Source organism: Etheostoma cragini, chromosome 12 (assembly GCF_013103735.1).
Source record: "Etheostoma cragini isolate CJK2018 chromosome 12, CSU_Ecrag_1.0, whole genome shotgun sequence".
Classification (NCBI taxonomy): domain Eukaryota; kingdom Metazoa; phylum Chordata; class Actinopteri; order Perciformes; family Percidae; genus Etheostoma; species Etheostoma cragini.
Genome location: NC_048418.1, coordinates 16,657,269 through 16,676,989, shown reverse-complemented (window position 1 = coordinate 16,676,989; position 19,721 = coordinate 16,657,269). Strand labels below are relative to the sequence as shown.

General features: G+C 38.9%; 1 protein-coding gene across 4 annotated transcripts in view; it reads right to left on the bottom strand.

The window, feature by feature from the left end:
* tnr (tenascin R (restrictin, janusin)) overlaps positions 1-18,626 on the bottom strand; it is a 185,759-nt gene extending 167,133 nt beyond the window's left edge. Inside the window, exons 1-3 of one of the 4 annotated variants that reach the window (XM_034887208.1) lie at positions 18,515-18,626; positions 17,457-17,512; positions 16,861-17,090 (exon numbers count right to left, since the gene is read on the bottom strand). The gene's annotated coding sequence lies outside the window, so the exon portion shown is untranslated. The remainder of the gene's footprint in view (positions 1-16,860; positions 17,091-17,456; positions 17,513-18,514) is intronic. The other 3 variants (XM_034887210.1, XM_034887211.1, XM_034887212.1) reach the window with 3 other exon arrangements.
* Between the last annotated feature and the right edge of the window lie 1,095 nt (positions 18,627-19,721).

Here is a 19,721-nt window from a genome sequence, read left to right as displayed (position 1 = left end):
TCAACTGCAAAACGACATTTGACTGTGATGAGCTTATTAGTTATGAGCTAGTACAACTGTTAGGGTTTACAGTGTAGCTTAGCTCTTTTAACGATAAAGTGGTGTGGAAGTAGCCTGGCTCCACCCTCCTCCACACAGGGTTCGGGAAACGTTTGATTTTCCAGCCCGGCCTGTCAGTGGCGAAGGAGATGGTTAGGGCTAACGCTAGCGATGTTAAGCCGATGTCACGACCAAATGTTAGCAATTGGTTATGCCAGATCCAGAGTGGCTAGGGGCAGATCCAATAGTTTTAAACTTCAACAGAGTACCCGTCTTCAAGGAAGTTAACACTTTTGATGATCTTGACTTGATCTAAACTTGATCCTAACTCAGGTGCGGCAGACTTTCTGCTGGTCTGAAATGAAGCTGCTGAGGATCAGTGACACCACCACCAAACCGGTCTATGTAATGTCCATGGATTTCTTTTTTAAAAATAGCTTTGATGTGGTAAACTCATTTTGCCATGTTGCTGTAGCTTAGCTTGTTACATATATTTGGGGGCTAACGTTTTTACACTGGCCCAAGCCTACTCACAACTTTTTTATTTCACTTTCAAGAGACTGAGGCCAGGTGTTTTCATTGAAAGCCAAAGAAAGTTTTGTTTAATGGAACGTATTTAAGGTTTGCGATAAAGCCTGAGATGATAACAGTAGTTTAAAGGAGGAATGTCTCGGAATTTCAGCTCTGAATTACTGTTTTAAGCCTGAAGATATTTCAAACTCTAAAACAATTTGACACAATCTGACACTGGCAATTTGGAAGAAGCTGGAAAAATCCCTGCAATGGTTCCAAGAATGATTGGATTGAGGGAACTTGCTTTGGGGGAACATGTACGTTCAAAAGTTGTTTTATATGTGCAACAGTAAACTTGGATGATTGGACAGATAGTCTAGCTTGCCGTGATTGACCCTGATGAGGAGCAGTTAACCATAGTACTTATAAATCAATCAAATCATCAGAGTTCACAATTCCAACACAAAGAAAGCAGAACGAAATGGAAATCCAGCAAAATTTACGGCGACAACAAATCCATCCCTGAAGTGGAACGTTGTGGATATACACTAACTTTCTTTTAAACTATATAATATAATTTTTAACATTTTTTAAATTTTAAATACTTTGCAAATATGTTATGACTAGAATAGAAATGAACTCAACACATTTGTTAGACCTCAAGGATACACAAAATGTGTTTTGCTTTAGGTTGGAGGACTTGTTGGTTGGGGTTATTTTTGCATTCATATTAGAGAACTGGTTGTACTGTACTGAGAAATAATAAAAAATAAAGTCTTGAACTGAAATGATATAACGCAGACACAATGATGGTCTATGGGCCCTTCTAATAATTATGATCAAGTTTATAATTAGATAAAAAAAACATTTCAGCTTTGCTTTTCATACAGACTAACAAGCCAGGGGAAGATTTTTCAATGAGCTGTTGTGATCTGTGTCCAACCATCTTGATTGAAACAATGTTCTTTGCCAATTTTGGGCCACAGAATAAAAGCCTTGAAAACTGACTGTAAAGTGTGACAAAGAAAGAGAAAGAGTGGGTGAATGGAAGGAAATGTGCGGGACAGACAGACGGACACAGAGAATAAGGACAGAGGATTTCATTGTGTGTCCTCTCTCTGGGTGGACAGTCTCCTGTAATGAGAAATATTAACACTGCCAGACTCCTTTGGTCAAGACACACACAAAAGAGCGACCCTAAAATCCATCCAACCAATGAATGGTCTTTACAAGGAAGGCAGGGCATGGAGAGAATTTGTTCACACACACACACACACACACACACACACACACACGCACAGGTCAGTTGATCCTATCGAAAACAAAATGAATCATTTCACCTGAAACATCCATTAGTACAACAAAGCATCATCTCCTAATAATTGGATGTGTAGTTTCAAAACAATTAAACAAATGGCACAGAAAAGGTCTGTCTTCCATTTCTCTTTTATACGGGTTAGAATACTGCATGCAAGAGTTTTCAAAATACATACTGTACATGTAGATACAGACAATTGCATGTTAGACTCTTTTAGCTTGTGCCAAGATTGTGAAAAACCTTTGATGGATTATTTGATGGATGTCTATATGGATGTGATGTCCGACAGAAGGAGAATGACCCTCAAGGTTGAAATTCTGGCGGCACTACGAAGACTTAGTGCAGCGATGTGCCAAAGAATTTCTACAAAACCGAACATGAGCTCTGTGTGCAACACCAGTGAGACATTGTTATCGCTCACAGCCACCAGGAATGAGAACAAAAGATTTTCCAACCCAAGAAAACTCATTTCCACCCAGCTTTAGCTTCCCTTTCAAGCATAGACTACCAGAAAAACACTTGTACATTATGTACAGCGTTTCCATTTGTCACCTCACGATTTCATGAACTTTTCTGCTTGTTGCGGAGTGACCTGTTATCTTAATGAGTTGAAGATGTATTCACAAGAACATGTGACCTCAAAAAAGCACATCACCTACAAGAATGCATATTTTCAGTATAAAAAATAAAGCAGTATAACATAACTTTTCCCCATTGTGCACGATAACCTTTTCGTTGTTGTTAATATAGTCAGGACGACACTGTTGCTACACAATAGAGACACACAGAGTAGAAGCAAATGAGAATCTCAGCAGAATGATTAAATCCTTCATGACGTGATGGCACAAGCCATTCTTCAACAATGTAGTCAAGCAGATCAGCTAACCACAGCTAAACAGCTGCTCAGGAGAACACACATGACACACAAAAAAATTATAACGTCAGAAGATCTCTGTGAACTCGATAGCAACTCGTCACGTGTGGTTGCTTTACAAAAAAGTCTGCTGTCATTGGGAGGCAGTTTATTAACCTTGTCTCTTGAATGTCTCCACAGTCTGAAAGAGGCAATTTACCATTTTAAAACCACAAAAGCTTTGACATCCGCTCTCACTCTGACCGACTCCACAACATTCAATCTCCTCATAATTGTTAATTTAACAGTAATACCCGGCTTTACTTAACAGAAGATCAGCTGTAAGCGTTCATAATTAAGCAATGATCCATGACGGTGGACAAAAGTTTAATGACAACTTTAAACAGAAACACTGCTGTTAAACTGCTTCCGTTTAGATGGCCGTTCCCTGCTGGAATATTTTGCAATGGCAGCCGGATGTGACATTTAACCTACAATTTTAGATCAGCATTCACAGAAGCCAAGATAGATTACTATGGGGTATTGTTAGATATGAAATTATTTTTATTAAACAACGTTTTAATTGATTTTTCATTGCAATTACAACTTTTTACAACTTGAATTTTAGTAATCCTGTCCCTCATTTACCCGCTGTAGAAGCTCCCTTATGTCTCCTTTTTTATCAACTGGTCAAATTGTTTCCAGACTTCTCATATGCCCCCAATTTGTGTTTTAATATATATGTTAATCTCTCCACTGACATACATTCTGCCATGATCTTGATCCATCACCAGATGCGGGTGCCTCCATTTTCTACCAGATGAGTTCTTTTTGCCTCTAGTATAGCAAAATCAATAAATTCTTGGGGTTTCAGATTTGTTGGCTACAGGTGCAGCAATATCATCTTGGGGTCAAGTGGAATGTTCACAGACAAGATGAACATGGTTTTATTGATCATCTCCCTCCAGAATGTTTAAATTTTTGTCCCACTCCCAGACACAGAGCATAAATGTTCCTTTAGCCTCACAGCATTTATTAGAAAGTTCAGCTATTTTACTGTTATTAGTGTTATTTAATTTAACGGGAGTTGTGTACTGTGTGTCTGCATCAGCCAGTTACCGTCTATTGAAGTAGGTTTAAATTACAGTTTGCTGTTTGTTTCTGAGATGAGACAGCTTCTTTTCTAATCGTTTTCTGAAAAGTCAAACCCCTTTTATTGCAATTCTTTGTTATAACTTCTTCTAAGGATGAGAGTGCAGGAATCCCAACTGATTGGTCTTGCATAGAAGCGCATACTTCCTCACTTGGAGACGATTAAAAAAATGTTTCCTTGGAATGTTATACATTGGAGCTATTTCTTCAGAGGTCTGAATGATATTATTTCAAACTTAGCTCCAAAAAATATGGTGGTTGGCTGCAATTACTATCAAGAGCCTCACCTGCTATTGTTATGACAAGAAGAAGTCAATCAGAAGAGCAAATTAGAGCTGTAGAAAATTCTATGTACGCCAAATGTATCCAACATTAACTCAACATTGGCCTGATTTAAACCGCTGAATGTTCTATCGGGTTTCTGGTGTAATCTTTCACTTTCACTCACAATTAGTGGTGTATGGAAGAGAAATGTAAGCTCAATGATTGGATGTTTCTTACCAAAATGCATGTTTGGGAGAAATGGTTGACTTCTTACCTTACATTTTGATATCTTGCACCTTTGATATAATTTTCTAACGTGGTTGTGGTCATCCTACTGATGATATAAAGCTGTAGAATTTCACCTTAGTCTTTCCAAAAAAACGAATGGAATTTTACTTTACTGTAACCATGGACGGTAATTCTAGACTTAAAACTGGGGCAAACCGTGGAATCTATTCATTTCCTGCCATTGATTTTACAGTGGTTCTTTACTTGGGATCTGACTGTGGCGACACATTTGTTAGCTGTAGCAGCTCTGGTAACCAGCTGTGGTAGCCAGCTGTGAAAGGATAACTACAGTACCAAAAATACACACACTGGCACCAAAAGTGAAACGACCTCATGCTTTTTCTGCTTTTTAGGGTGGTGTGGTGTGTACTCCACCTGCCCACCCGGATTTGACACAAGCATACAATTGCATTACTAAACTCATAAGAATGAATCATGAGATTAATCAACTGACCTTACGCTAAGAGTATAGTAATTGATTCTTACCAGTACTGTAAAATACATCTTATTTTACACCCTACTTTTAAAGCTGCAGATTCATTTGAAAAAAAAGACACGCAAAAGTACACAAGCATAGAGCTGGGCAATAGGGCAATATATTGATATTATATCGATATTGTGATATGAGACTATATATCGTCTTAAATTTTGGATATCGTGATATTGTAATATGGCATAAGTGGTTTATTTTCCTTGTTTTATTGTCTGCATTACAGCTAAGTTATGTTATTTTCTGAACTCAACAGACTGTATTTGCCTCTACCCACGTAGTCATTATATCCACATTACTGATGATTATTTATCAAAAATCTCATTGAGTCAATATTTTGTGAAAGCACCAATAGGCAACACTACAATATCGTTGCGGTGTCGATATCAAGATATTTGGTCAAAAACATTGTGATATTGGATTTTTTCCATATCGCACAGCCCTACAGAAGCATCCTAAATTGTATAAGCAGTAGGAGTGCATATTTGTTTAGTTTTACCTTCTTACACGCCACATTACACTCACACACACATACACACACGGTTATAATCTAGGACACACATTCTCATTCCCTTCGATCGCTGTCAATTACACAGAGTAGGCAGGGAGAAAGAAAATGAAGAGAGTCAACAATGCATGTAACATTGATGTGTCCATCCAACACTGTCGGTTTAAGTGGAATTGACTTCTGCTCATTTCCCAAATTACGCATATCTGACTGGCCCACCGCTGCAGGGGCTACAGGAAGCACAGGGACAGACAGGGAGTCTCTCACACACACTCTCTCTCTCTCCATTTCTCCATTTCTCTGCAGGGAATCAATGATGTCTGCTTAATTATTGGGTGAATTTAATCAGTGGCACAGCAGTACTTACTGCCCTGTGACCCAGTAGTCATTCGGTTTCAAACAGTAAGTGTTCAAATACCACCATAATAATTAAGACTACAACTATTTAATTGTTCTGGAGGTGTAGAGGTAACAGAAAAACTAGCTCTGCATTGTGGTGGTTCTATGCTCAGCGATCCCCCTACAGGTATTTGACAACTGCTGCATATATTAATTGCTGCCGTGAAAAACGGTGCTACAAGTGCTACGAATCCCTGTGACCTAAACCGCAGTGTACTGATTGATGATACATAATGTCTGGATTAGTGGCTAAAAAAAAAACACTATTTAGTTAATTAACATGTCTAGTTTGCTGAACTGTGGTCGATTATGTCTAAAGTGTATTATTATCAAGATGAACTGTTGAAATTATTGGCGAGCTCTTGCTTTGTTTCAAGCATTTTATCCTTGCTTGGTTGCTTTTTGCACAGTAGAATTTATTTACCTTCACTTCTGCAAGTCTCTGTACCAATAAGTCTGTTTCCTATGCAACGACAAGACTGTAAATGTTGTTTGTGCGCATTTGTAAAGGTTTGCAACTAATAGTGAATAGGGCTAGTTTCTTATTGTAAAATAAAAACTGTTGTCGTAACACCTGTTATAAGATCCCCAAGTGTTCTTATGTAACAATAGGTAAGATTTTAAGCAGTTCTGTTTTTGTCCAACACTGTAACTGCATTTACCCAAAACATGTTTATTAATTTAAGCTATGCAGACTTATGTGGCTGAAATACATTGCCGATAAAATCAGTCTTGTCTAGGGATTCCCCGAGCTGACTTTTTCAGTCCTGATACTGTTACCTGGGTTTTTTGGTGTCGACCGATACCGAGTGCCGATGCAATACTAGTGTTTAATTGATAGGATGTATGCCTCACTGTGTGTAAAAGGACTAAGATCATTCTTTTATGTGTAGGGCAAAATCACGCCTGACTTAATTTAAAAAAAATGGTGTGCAAAGGGAACAATACTGCATCCGACATTATTGGATTTCCGACCCAGCTCGGTCCTATAAAAGTAGGTTGAGAAATGTCTCATCACTCTATAAAAGGGATAGATATTGATTTGGAGAGATCAATGAAAAGTTTGCAGAGTATGTGTAATATTCCCTAGGTTTTGGGCTGCAACAAAACAACAAACAAAATGCAGAGTATGTTTCTGTGTAAGAACCAGGATAGTGCATTGGTTAATGTCATGGAAACGAATATTAAAATTAAAATACAGTACAGCAGTTGTAGAAGCCTCCACTGCAGCATCTGCAAAAGTGTATTCAGAGGCAGGGGACAATCGTCTTTAATTGTCTACAATCCATTAGAAACCCCTGGCCATGGCAACATCTCATGTATACAAACTCATTATATTATCAAACTCTACTCAGTTGACAGATCTCATCAGAAAAGGGACACAATGGCATAATGACATTCCTTTTATATATCCCTTTCAAGTCCCAGCAAAGCAATAATAAAAAACTTTTTTTTTTGAGTAAAGTTGTATCAGTAATACCTACCTGCCTGATATTGTCCATTATATCTGCACACAGCACATGGCTTCAAAGTCAACCTCCAACCATTCCTGCATTATCTGAATGTTCTTTCCCCGATGTGGCCTTTACATAGCATGAATATAACATCCCTTTAGAAATGCTCGCTTTGTGTTGGCTGGTTTTAAGGTCCTCTCTGATGTTAACAATACAGAACCCCCTGGCCCTATTACGTAACCTAATAATGACAGAGGTGGATATGTGGCCAAAAGACACTGCTTCAACCTTTGGAAAAGATGAAATGTACATGCATTTTCAGTTCAGATTGTTTTAGTGCAACAACACAGAATTATTGATTGAAATACATCGGTATCCATGCCCCATGGCATTAAGCAAAAATCTGTTTTCTCAGTCGAGCCAATTATCAGGTATATTTTGTGCAAACCAACCAATAACAATTTCGCTATGCATATTAAGTGGAAAATCTAATCTATCAGAATGCACATTATATGGAAGTATGCAAATGGGACAACTGAAGCAGTTATAATTGCTCAGTGTGTGCTACGAATGTGAATGGCTTTTTGTATGAGCTAAGGACAAATTAAGTTAATGACACCACTCTGGTAAATGGCAGACAGATGGAAAGTTCACAGAGATGAATCGCTTTCTTAGTTCTTAATCACATGTGCAATTAACTGGTGTATGAAGGTGCTGGTTTGATAGGTTTGTTGTAGCTATGTTTCATTTAAAATGTGTCCAATTAGTCAGTATCCTGGAGCAAGAAATATCCCTCTTTTATCACCAAAATGAAACTGGAACCTAGTACCGACAGCAGGAGTAAATGTGGGAACAGGACGGCGCATCAGCAGAGATTATGAGAATCTACTAAATGGATGTATTGGATAAAGATGCCTTTTTGCTGTAGTTTTAATATCCATGGTATGACGTGTGTGGTTAACAATGTTGTGCAGAGAACCTGCACCACTGTCTGCGTAGCCTGTCAGCATCCGCATCCCATTCATCAGAGTCAGGAAAGCTAGAAGTTGTCAAAAACTCGACTATTAATAATTCAAGTATTATGAAGTTTGCTTTACAACTTCCTCAAGCCACATCTCATCCAGCCGTTTGAATTCATTCTCGGTTGTCCAAATCAGCATCAAACCTCCATCTAAACAAACTACTGAAGCAAACACATTAGATACAGATAGAGCTACAACATTAGAGACTTGCACTTGAGACTTTAAAGCAAAGATATTCAAGACTCAAAGTCTCCCTAGAAAAACTCACAGAAAAGTACTAAAATAGCAACAGGATGGCCTTCCAAAACCACAACCTTGAATATTTAATTTAGCCCGGACATTGAAAGTACATGCTTTTGACTACAATATTTAAAAAAAAAATCTATTAACAGTTTTAATAAAAGATTTTGACTTTTTCTGGGGCTAGTAAGTGAACTTTGAGTTATAATGTGTCGACTTTTACACTCAACTAATAATAGCTTTGAAAGGAAAAGGTTCAATGTGTTTTATTGATCAGCATTCAGAGACCTAAGAGTCTTGCAGTTGATTTGCAATTTGCTTATAAAGACTCAAATTGGCTAGAAAGGACTTGGGATTTGTCTCAAACTACTTCGAACCTTGAGTTAGACTTACCCCAAAAGATATAAAAACAGACTTGGCTGAGAGTCTTTCCGCACTACGATGTTCTCGTCTTCCTTCTTCTCGCTGACTGTGGATGATGTCCTTGAAACATCAACAAGACGTCTTTGCTCACTCAAGAGTCTCCAACACACCGGAAAGGAAAATGTCAGGTTGTCTCTCATTTTAAACTTTTAAGTGTGTTTTAGTTTGAAAGGTTAATCAGGGTTAGTGCAGCCAGCATGCAGTGTGAGCCTTCTAAAAACAAAGTAAATATATATGTTTATTTATTTCACGTTAATATCAGAACTCCTACACTGATTATTAATCCAATCAGATCATTTGGTTGCAGAAGTAAAAACCTAGTATTTAGCCCTGTCTGCCATTTGTCTGTAACAGAGGGGGAAACTATTAGGAGAAACCCCCCTCTCTCCTTAGTTAGTTAGTTGAAAGGAACCTATCTTCTAAGTGTTATCATTTCCTATTGCTGATACTTCTTTATCAGTTCAATATCTGCAGTTCAAACTGGATTTGAAAGCCCACAATGTCAAGTTTAAAGAGCTTTACAAGCTCCATAATTTAGGCAACGTTCCTCACTCCACAAAAAAAACGTTATTATAATTCTTTAACCTTTTTCATCCATCAATGAGACTTTGCAAATTAAACCAAATCTCAAAAAATGCAAATTAGACACATTGTAACAGAACACAGTGGACCTTTACTTATGTTCATGTATTCAGGGTACAGTTTGGAGGATTTTTTCCCCCCTCCGTGTGTGCAGAGTGACTTCCCTTCCTAAATAAAGTTCACATGAAGCAAGCATTTAGATAAGCATCAAAATGATAAAGTGTAGTAGCCTGGACTTTACAGCTTCAGATAATCCCCAGTCAGCTAGGTATCAAACATCGCCTGCCTCTAAATGCAGCACAGTTGTTGTGTAAACAGAGCTAAAGCATATTTACCCTTCAGCTAAAGGTGTCTCTTGAGCCGCCTTGTTTGTATACATCTGAACATCCTTCACAGGGTGCCTGGAGGGGGCTCACGTCTAAAATTTAAGCTTTTTACTTCACAGTAGGCGAAAAAGCAACTAGAATCAGAGGTCACCAGGAACACTTCCTTTTCTCGCAGGACATACAACCAACAATGTGCACAAACACGAAAATACGCACATTAAAACACACACGTACACTCGGGTACCCAGGGACTCTGCACTGTGCAGTAAATATCTTGAAAAAACACGTCTGAAGAAGAGGTTGAAAAAGACTGAAGACCTTTACAGACTATTTCCCAGTGCTACACTCAGGGGGGAAAAGGAGGAAAGAGAGTGCTAAAGATAAAGAAGGAGATGAAAAAATGTGTGTTGGGGGGGGGGGGGGGGGGTTTGCAGAAGGAGGGAAATAGACTGAGAAAGACAGACATGAAAGGGAGAAGAACACCAAATGTTAAATAGCAGTTCAAGTGGAAGAATTCCAGTTTGGATTCAAGCTCCTTAGCTAGGGAGGATCATTAACACGGCCTGGCTTCTCTAAGCGCTGGGGAGGACTCAAAGATGGGGAATAAAAACCTCTCAAGCGCATCCCCCACAAGATTCATAAGGCAGCCACTTGTAAATAAAATACAGCACATGCTGGCTGTGGAAGGTACTTCTTAATGCCAAACCACATGCCATGGATCCCGGAAATGGGGAGACTTACCCCACAAGAACTTTGAACTCCGACCTCTTTGGATTTTGTTTGAAGCACAGCGGCAAAAGAACCAGTGTACTGTAGATGTCTGTGAATTCACAGATTGAAATAAAGATCAAGGTGAATATGTCTCTACAGTGCTCCATGATATGATATAAATCAGAGGTTTGGATCAGTTCAACTATGTCGTCTCATTTGGGAAATTTACCTCACAGGTACTGGATGGAAAGCAGAAGAAAAAGACTTTAAAGCTCTCCTATCTTACACGCATTTCCTCCATTATTTCAAGTGGGCAGTTCACATTTCTCCTCACATTTTATGATCCTATGAGCTTCATCATTTTCCTTCTCTCCGCTCGCTGTTTAAGACACGGTAAAACAAAGCTCCCGAGAGGCTTGAAAACCAATCCAAGCCCCTGTCCTGCTTCAATAAATCATTTGTGATATACAGTACACATCTTTTTTTGGAGCACCTCCGACCAGTTTTACAGCATGATCTATTGAGTGGTTAAATCAGACAGCATCAAAACAGTTTGAAAATACAAATGTCCTTAGTCAGTGGTTCAGAATATAGCCGAGACCTGCTTTCTTGGACATTCTGTTATCGATTCCTGCTTTTCCCACTCTCAGCACTGTCACTCTACACCGTTGGGGGGCTGTGTATGTGAAATTTACAACATCTTGCCAGATCAGGCAATGCCAACCAGCAAATACTGCATCCTTGCTGTTACATCAACCCGTCTGTCACAGTGCAACTGTTTTTCTTCATCTGTTATTTTTTTATTAGAGAGGAAAGGGACGCTCACATACTGCGCTGTGTGAAACCAAAGGCTGTAAGACAGACGAGTGTACTGATAAGATCATCATAATTGGTACATTCATCAGTCCTCTGGTAAGAAAGTACTTTGTGGGGAAGATATAGGCTTCAGTGGTCTAAGGTAAATCTAGTAAATCTTAAAATTTAAATCCAACAATTAAAATATACTGTAGGTCAGCATGAAAATGCTGTTGGGAAACCAAATCAGTTTTCAGTGTTTTGCATTACAGTTTTTATGCGGTGGTGAAACACAGTGATAAGAACTAGGGATGTCTCCAACTGATCCCAAGTATCAGGGTTCAGGCATATTTTAATGCATCAGCAGCGGCTAAAAGAAACCAATGAAAATGTTTTAGCATCCAGTTTGGCACAATACACAGGTTTGCTAAGGTATGACTGTAATGGTGCAGTTATCTCTACTTTTTTTATTAGCAAAGAGCAGTGTACAAAACATTCATGTAGCAGCTTCCTATTTTTAGCCATCGCTAAGTGTTTCTTTCACCGTTCAAAATGAGAACTATCAGTGATGGCAGACCACATCAGCTGTCCCTAATTAACATACACCTGTCGACAGGCCAAAATAAAACTTGGCAGGTGAGTTGTCAGATATGTGTGCTCTCCTGCAAGCCTCTGAATATACACTGTAGTCCCAACAAATTTAACAGAGTAATACATCCTTTCTTTAGCTGCTCAGCTGCTTCTTGAAAAGTTTAGTTGGAAAGACAAGAAAATGCTGTCCATTGCTCCCTCTAAATCTTGTAAATGCAGTACTTAATATCTGTGATATATAAATAGTACTGTACAAGTAGAAATGAACGATGTATGCACAAAAAAATTACAAGAATTGTTTTCACATAACATAATTGTATATATCCATACAAATCCCACATGTCTTTATCTCAACCATAAGAGGGCTAATCTATATGGCAAAGAAAAGAAACTGTGCTTGTGTGATGGATATGAGTGTTTGAATTGCGAGTAAAAGATGAACAAAAAGATTTTTGTCCTTTTACTGCAGTTTCTTATCTGCTACTGTGTTTAAATCTGTGCAGTATCTGATGGATGACGCAGTCTCTAATGAGGGCTGAATATGCCCACATTTAACTGTCGTCCTAATGATAAGTAATGACGGTAGCTTAGCTAACACAATTAACACTGGCGCAGGGAAAAATAAAATTCCCCCAGAATGAGGTATTATGTAAATTATTAATTACTACATAGACGATTGCAATCTTGTTAAGCTGCCCATTGGCACCGGAATAAATGTGAACGGTTTGGAAACATTTGGTGTATGGAAAATAGTGGAGCTAATCCTGACAGAGTGGGACTGTGAGAAGGTTCAACAGAAACCGCCTGCTCCTCAAACAATTTAGAGAAAAAGACATTGCAATTTAACCACTAGGGCTGTAATCTCCCAGTCGGCTAGTCGATTTATTGGTCGATACGTTCTGGCTCGACCAAAATTCTGATTGGTCGATTTTTTGCCGTGTTATTTCCTCAGGTGGAAGCATAGGCCGTTACGTTCTAGGGGTGGAAAGCACTAATTGCTAATGGAGGTGTTTTCAGAGCAACCCTGTTTCACAGGGAACAGTCTGTCTACAGAACACCCCCCTTGTTTTTAGCCCAGTAGATTAGCCCAACCCACTGAGAACAGATTGAAGAAAGAACTAGAAAGCCTTTGTTTAGTGGTTTGCTGAATATTTATTTAATTGTGAGTGTTTAATTTACAGTCAGTCCTCCTCAACCATGTCAAAGACATCGCCAGTGTGGCAGCATTTTACAAAAATAGATAGCGGGAAAAAGTTGAATGCAAAGTTTGCAAGTAACAGTTTGCATATTGCAGCTCGACTACAAAGATGGCACATCACCAAAAAACGGGAAGCTAACTTTTCTGCGTTAGGTTGCCCTGTCTGTTTTGAGTAGGCTATCTGAACATATCAGAATTGGCATATTTCATATTCTAATAATCATTTTATAACTACCGGCGCATCCACACGCAACAACGGTAGCGTCCGCCAGACACACCCACACCACGCTGGATGTTAAGCTTCTCCCATCCCAACGCAAAAATAATATCAGGAATTCAAGGAATTGTTGACTTTATTGCTCAGGATGTGAGGCCCATTGCTGTTGTGGAGGGCTGAGGTTATAAGAACTTGTTATTATCCAGCACCAGCACGCCACACCATCATGCATGGACTATACAACACAGAGAGGCACTGAGCTTGACCACAGACATGTTTAAATATGCAGCATATATTTAAGTAGACGTGCCTTCTGTGTTTAAGAGTAAAAGCTTTAAATTAATAGTCTATTCGTGTCTGAGCCGCAAAGCCGAGCTCCATGTTCAGCCGCTCCGTCAGAGCCGACAGACGATGTCATTTCAGTGCAAAATAATTAGGTAAAAAACGATTTAGTAAACTGCCAATAGCCTACAAGGACAAGTACTGCGGGACAGTACAGTTAATTAATCTAATGTTTTTTTTCCGCCCCTCCGCACCCCCCCCAAGTTGATTTTAAGATGAAATTTCAGGACTTTAGTCGACCAAGATTTTCTTTGGTTGATTACAGCCCTATTAAACACCAGGGTAGGAAATTAGCACCCACCACCAGCCAATGGTGGGTCCTTTTTCAAAGTGGCGGGTGACTTTGCCTTGTACACCTGTCACAGTGGCGGGTGGATTGTAAAACATTCCTTGTAACAGCTTTTGTCAAAGAGTGCTGTTGCTAAGTAACAATAATGCACTGAGTCACGTCACGTTACTGCTAATGAATCCCCAACATTTACGGATTTTGCTGCTTCGTAATTAAAACATTGAAATGCCAAAATAACGGAATTGTTGTACCTACGCGTCGTTACAGAGAGTGTACAAACATTTATGGTACCCAGCAGATAAATCCTACTGGCTTTAGTGATCACCTGATATTCTCTCTAGCACCACCATGTGGATTGAAATTTCAGTTAATTCGAGGATAACAGGATGATTATCTTTGTATCCATCTACAATGAAGAATGTGTTTTTAATCCAAACCTGTGTATATTTTTTTAAGTATGCCATAAAAACGCTGTTTTGGGCTTGAGAAATATGTTCAGGGGTGAAAATGTTTAGTAACCATGGTTGCTGTAGATCATCATCAACTCTGAAAATGGTAAAAAAAAAACTTTCCCATCTCTTCACCTCTAAGCACATGTATCAATTGTTGGCAATGTCTTAAAACCTTGGAGCTAAAATGTGTATTAATAATAAAAAATAATGTTTGGAAGCAATTCAAAATATGATGTGCACTTTCTTTATAAATCTGAATTAAGGAAAAAGTGGCTGGTAAAAAATATAAGTGGCTAGTAAAATTGGGCATCTACCAGCTAGCGTGGCACCCTGTTAACCACTAAACACAGACTTGCAACAAATAAAAAATCCTTTTGGGATTTGTTCTAGTCAGTAAAGTAGCAACACTATGACATATCCATAAATCCGGCAGACGCAGTTAAACTGTCATGCATGTCCCAGAGAAGTCTTTCAAAGTCTTTTTTTTTTTTTTTAAAGGACAGGATCTCTCGCTTCACCATTACATACGGTAAAAAATATCATATAGAGCATTAGTATAGCAATCTGTATTTAATTTGAATATCACATGAGTTCTGCACACTCCTTCTACATTCAATCAGAGATGCATGTTTTATGAGCAGAAGCTTCCACAAATGCAGTTACACTTTGTGTGTTTGCGTATACTGTATGTGTGTCAGAAAGAGAGGCAGAGACTGAGTAATGGATAAATGACTTTAAACTACAAAGACGCGCTGAAAAAGACAAAACGAGTGTGGAGAGAAAGAGAGACGGAGAGAGAACGGGATCTCTCTGAGTTGGGTGTCTCAGCTTAATGACAGAGGATCCACATGGGAGAGTGGCAAGCTCTGTGCGAGATATAATAAATCCAGAGACCGATAACCTCGAGCCTCCACACACACACACACACACACACACACAGAGAAATTAACTGCTCAGCTTCTCTGTTTACAGGGAAACTGAATTGGTGGATTTCTCTCTGCTTGTGTTTCACTGCTTCTGCCTTTTCTGTCACTCCATCACTCTCTCCCTCTTCTCAGGATATAATCACCACACAGCTTTCAATTTGGTGTTAATACCCCCCCCAACCATCCGACCTGTACCCCTGCTGTGACCATGAACAATATGTCTGGCTGACTTTGACAAATTAAACCAACTCAATATATGGAAATAACCTTCACAAGATGACATGGAGGGAAAGACGGAAGCAGAAGTGGGGTGACAGAGGGGGGGGAAGGGAGGAGAGTTATGCGAGGGGGGGGGGGGACTGAAGGGGACGCATACAGATGGATGATGGTATATTTTGAGCATTGCATGGTATTTCCGAACCGTGTCCAACATGAGAACACATGGAGAGATGGTGCATATATAGACCGACTTTCTAAATGTCATCATAGCTAATAATCAGTCATTACAGCGGAAACACAGATAATGTGTGCAGGAAAGGCAGTTAATGGAACTTGAAAACAAACAAAGATTTTAACACTGCAAAACGACTTACAACTTCAGAAAAAAAAGAAAGAGTACTGATCACAACAGACACTAATGAAAAAAAGGAAAACACAATTCACCATTTCTCCATGCATATATTAATCCATCAGATGGGGACAACTTTGAAAACTATTACAACTATGTTCACAGGTAACTCAGATCTGAACATGCTTAAAAAGGTGCCACAGCGTCGTCATACTTCAGTTAAAAATTCAAGATAATTTTTAGAAAATTAAGTAAACAATATAACATTACAAAATTGTATTTTCCTTTAACAACCAGTCTATTCCATACCCAGAAGAAGAAAATCCTCTAATTCTCACAATAACTTTGTCTAGCTCAAGAATATACAACTGGCTGGAAGCACATATCCTTCCCATGTCAGTTGGGACAAATTGCCTTGCAATCTATCCATCAAGTACTCCCAATGAATTTTCTCAAAGTAAGCTTTTATAATGACTCTATTAAGCAATGCAATTCAGACACATTTCACCTTTTGTAACAAAACATCTTCCACAACACACACGTATGCACTTTTACTACAATAGTATCCTCACACGCACATGGACACACAAACCAGGAGGAAGGGGTAATTAAGCAGCTATTGTTGTGTTCCTCTCTGCTCAGCATGATAACGGGTTGATTGATACCGAGGTTCCCTCATTAATCACTTAGCTGTGACCATATATGCACACTGTCTTGCGAGTGATGCTCAATCTAAAACTGAAAAAACATGAGACCCACAGCACAAACACAAAGGCAAATAAATATCCGACTGTGAATGAGTAAAGATACAGGGCTTGCACACCATACACACTCTTATCCCAAGCTGAATGCACCTGCCGAACATCCGTCCCCTTTCCACACAGGCACAAGTTAACTCACCTGCTCCGAGTGACCAGCTGAAAGCCTTTAAATTGGCCTTGGATAATCTTCTTGCCTCTCTCTCTCTTCACTCTTGCGACAGTACACGGACGTCCTACGGGCCACTCACCCTTCCTGTGTGGCTTGGCATAAATGCATCGATCTCTCGGGCCAAGTGGTATGTGGTCCTGCTGTTACCCCGAGACTCAGATGTGCTCTCTCCTCCCCGCCGCTCACTCTGCCTCACACAGCTGCAGAGGGAAATATGAGAACAGGCAACGTGGTTGAGTGCTGAGCCTCACGCTCTCTCTCTCTCTCTCTCTCTCTCTCTCTCTCTCTCTCTCTCTCTCTCTCTCTCTCTCTCTGTCTCTCTCTCAGGTTGTCAGCTGGTGCGATGCTCACTCCTACTATGTCTACACTCTGCCACTCTGCCTTGCTGTACTCAGCTGCATGCTATCTTATCACCATCTCTATTTTGTTGTTTCTCCATTCATTCCTCTTCCTCCCCCTTTCTCTCTCGCTCTCATTATTGATCTTTGTTTCTGTATCTTTGCTAGTGCAGCCTCTAGTGGTTGCTTTCTCAACATGCTGCTTATGAAGTCTGAATCAGAATTTACTCACAACATGAAGCTGTGATGTGAATTTTCTCCAGGATTTGAGTTGGCACCGTCCGCTAAAAAAGAAATGGAAACAAATGATTAATATATTTACAGATGACGTTGGCTGCATCTAAAGATTATTTCCAGTATTGATTAACCTCCCAATTATTGCTTAGATTAATCCATTTTAACATGACATCGTCTTTTATTCATTTTCATAAATCATTTTTAAAGCAAACCAAACATTTGCTGGTTCCAGCCTCTTAAATGTGAGAATTTGATGCTTTTCTTTGTCATAATTGATAATAATGATATTTGGGTTTTGGACTGAATCTTTAACAAAACAAGACATTTATAGATGACATTTGGCCTGTGTGAAGTAGCTGGCGTTTTTTAACATGCCCTGACATTTTACAGACAAAATGATGAATCGCTGCATTGAGAAAAAAAGCAACGTTACTCCATGTGTACTGTGTGTTTTTACTTGTGAGCCACATCAAAAACATATTTCCATTGCCTTGTTAATGACATTAAGGTTTTCTTATTTGATTTCTGAAATCATTATTCTTTCCTAGTTTAGCTTAATCTTTAACTTTAATAACACAGTAAGGTTATTGATTATTGGTTACAGAGTAGCTAAAATATTGATCATGACTGTAAGGGTAGTGCACAACTCTGCTAACGTTAGCTAATTTGTTACATTTGCTAATGTTGACAGGTAAGCTAATGTTAGCGTTCGGCGAAATATGGGTAAATGTCATGGGTAGGTAGGTGCTATAGCGTTAGCGAATTGCTAGCTAGGTTAGTTGAGATTTTAGTTTTTAATGGCAGGGAGGACTTACAAAATTTGAAAGACTATCATAACAATAGAAGTCGGTAGCTAGTTTGGCAAGATATGACGTTAGGTAACGTTAACGTTAATTTAAAGGGGAAGTAGTTAACGTTAGCCCTGTAACGGTAAAAGCGCATTGACATTGACGTTAGCTAAGTTGGCTACCTGAATTACCCATCCATGTCACACCTTCAGTGCGTTAACGTTAATTCATACTTAACAGAAGAGTTTTAAAGAAACTCACCAGAAGTAAAGCAAGCATCGCATTATTTCCTGGAAAAAAGAAGAAACCCCCATCTTGTTCCAATAACATGCGAGTAATTTAGCTAGCTAGCTAGCTAGTCAATCAACCACATAAAATCCAAGGAATAGGTTAAAGCGCTGCTCATGTCATCACGGCGCTCAGTGCTGCCGCTGGTGGCTGGAAGCTGCATTGCAACAATATGGTTGGCTGTAATGTTATTCACATTACACTTATGTCACATGCAACTTTTTACATAATGTATTAATAGTACTTTTGTTATGCACCAGACCTCCCAGGTCTTAACATGAAGAAAAAAAGAGTGAGATGTAGACAAGAATTGTGGAATCATGTGGGACCCATTAAGTAGGCTAGAGTAAACTATCAGTAGGCAACAAAAATAATAGTTACATTTTATTATTATTTAATGTGTGTCATATACTCTTTCAGATCGCATGTTAATTGAATATCGACTTTATTGAAGTTTGAATATGAAGTTTTATATTCACTGCATGCGTAAACATCCAATGCTTTAAGCTTTAAGAAGTTTAGTGACTCAGAGAAAGTGATTTATCCCCGGTCCAGTTGGCATGTCAGCCTTTTGAATGGTAAAGAAAAAAGGTTTCAAATATAAGTGATAAGAAAGTTTACACTCATATAATTATCTTCTGTTTGATTACATGTAATATTGTCATTTATTTGTTGGTGCAATTATTTGTTCTTTTAGTTTTCCATTTATATCATCCTATGTTACAGTACACGACAAATACGATAATGCAATCCTATGTTTAGTCAGCACAGAAGAAATACCAGCTGACAAGTGTAAGGTTGCATTAATTAATATTTCATAAACCAATAAATTTTTCTTTTGGCATTTTGGCTTTATTGGGGAGCTGACAATATTGAGGCAGACAGGAAATGAGGAGGGGGTGAGGGTCGGGGGGTAATGACATGCAACACAGGCCCCAGAGTATTTTTCAATATGCTTATGTAAATAAAATAAACTACAACAGGTCTTGTTCCCCATTAGTTTTGCCACATGCAATGCTGAGATTGCTGTGTAACTGAAAGATAAGAACTACATTTTTTTTCCCCTAACCTAACCTTTCCTCACTTGTCTTGCCATGATAAAGTCTTTTGTGCCAACCCTGACTGAGGAGGAGTGCATCTTCCCATGGGTGAAGTGTTTTTTGATGTTATTTTTCACTGA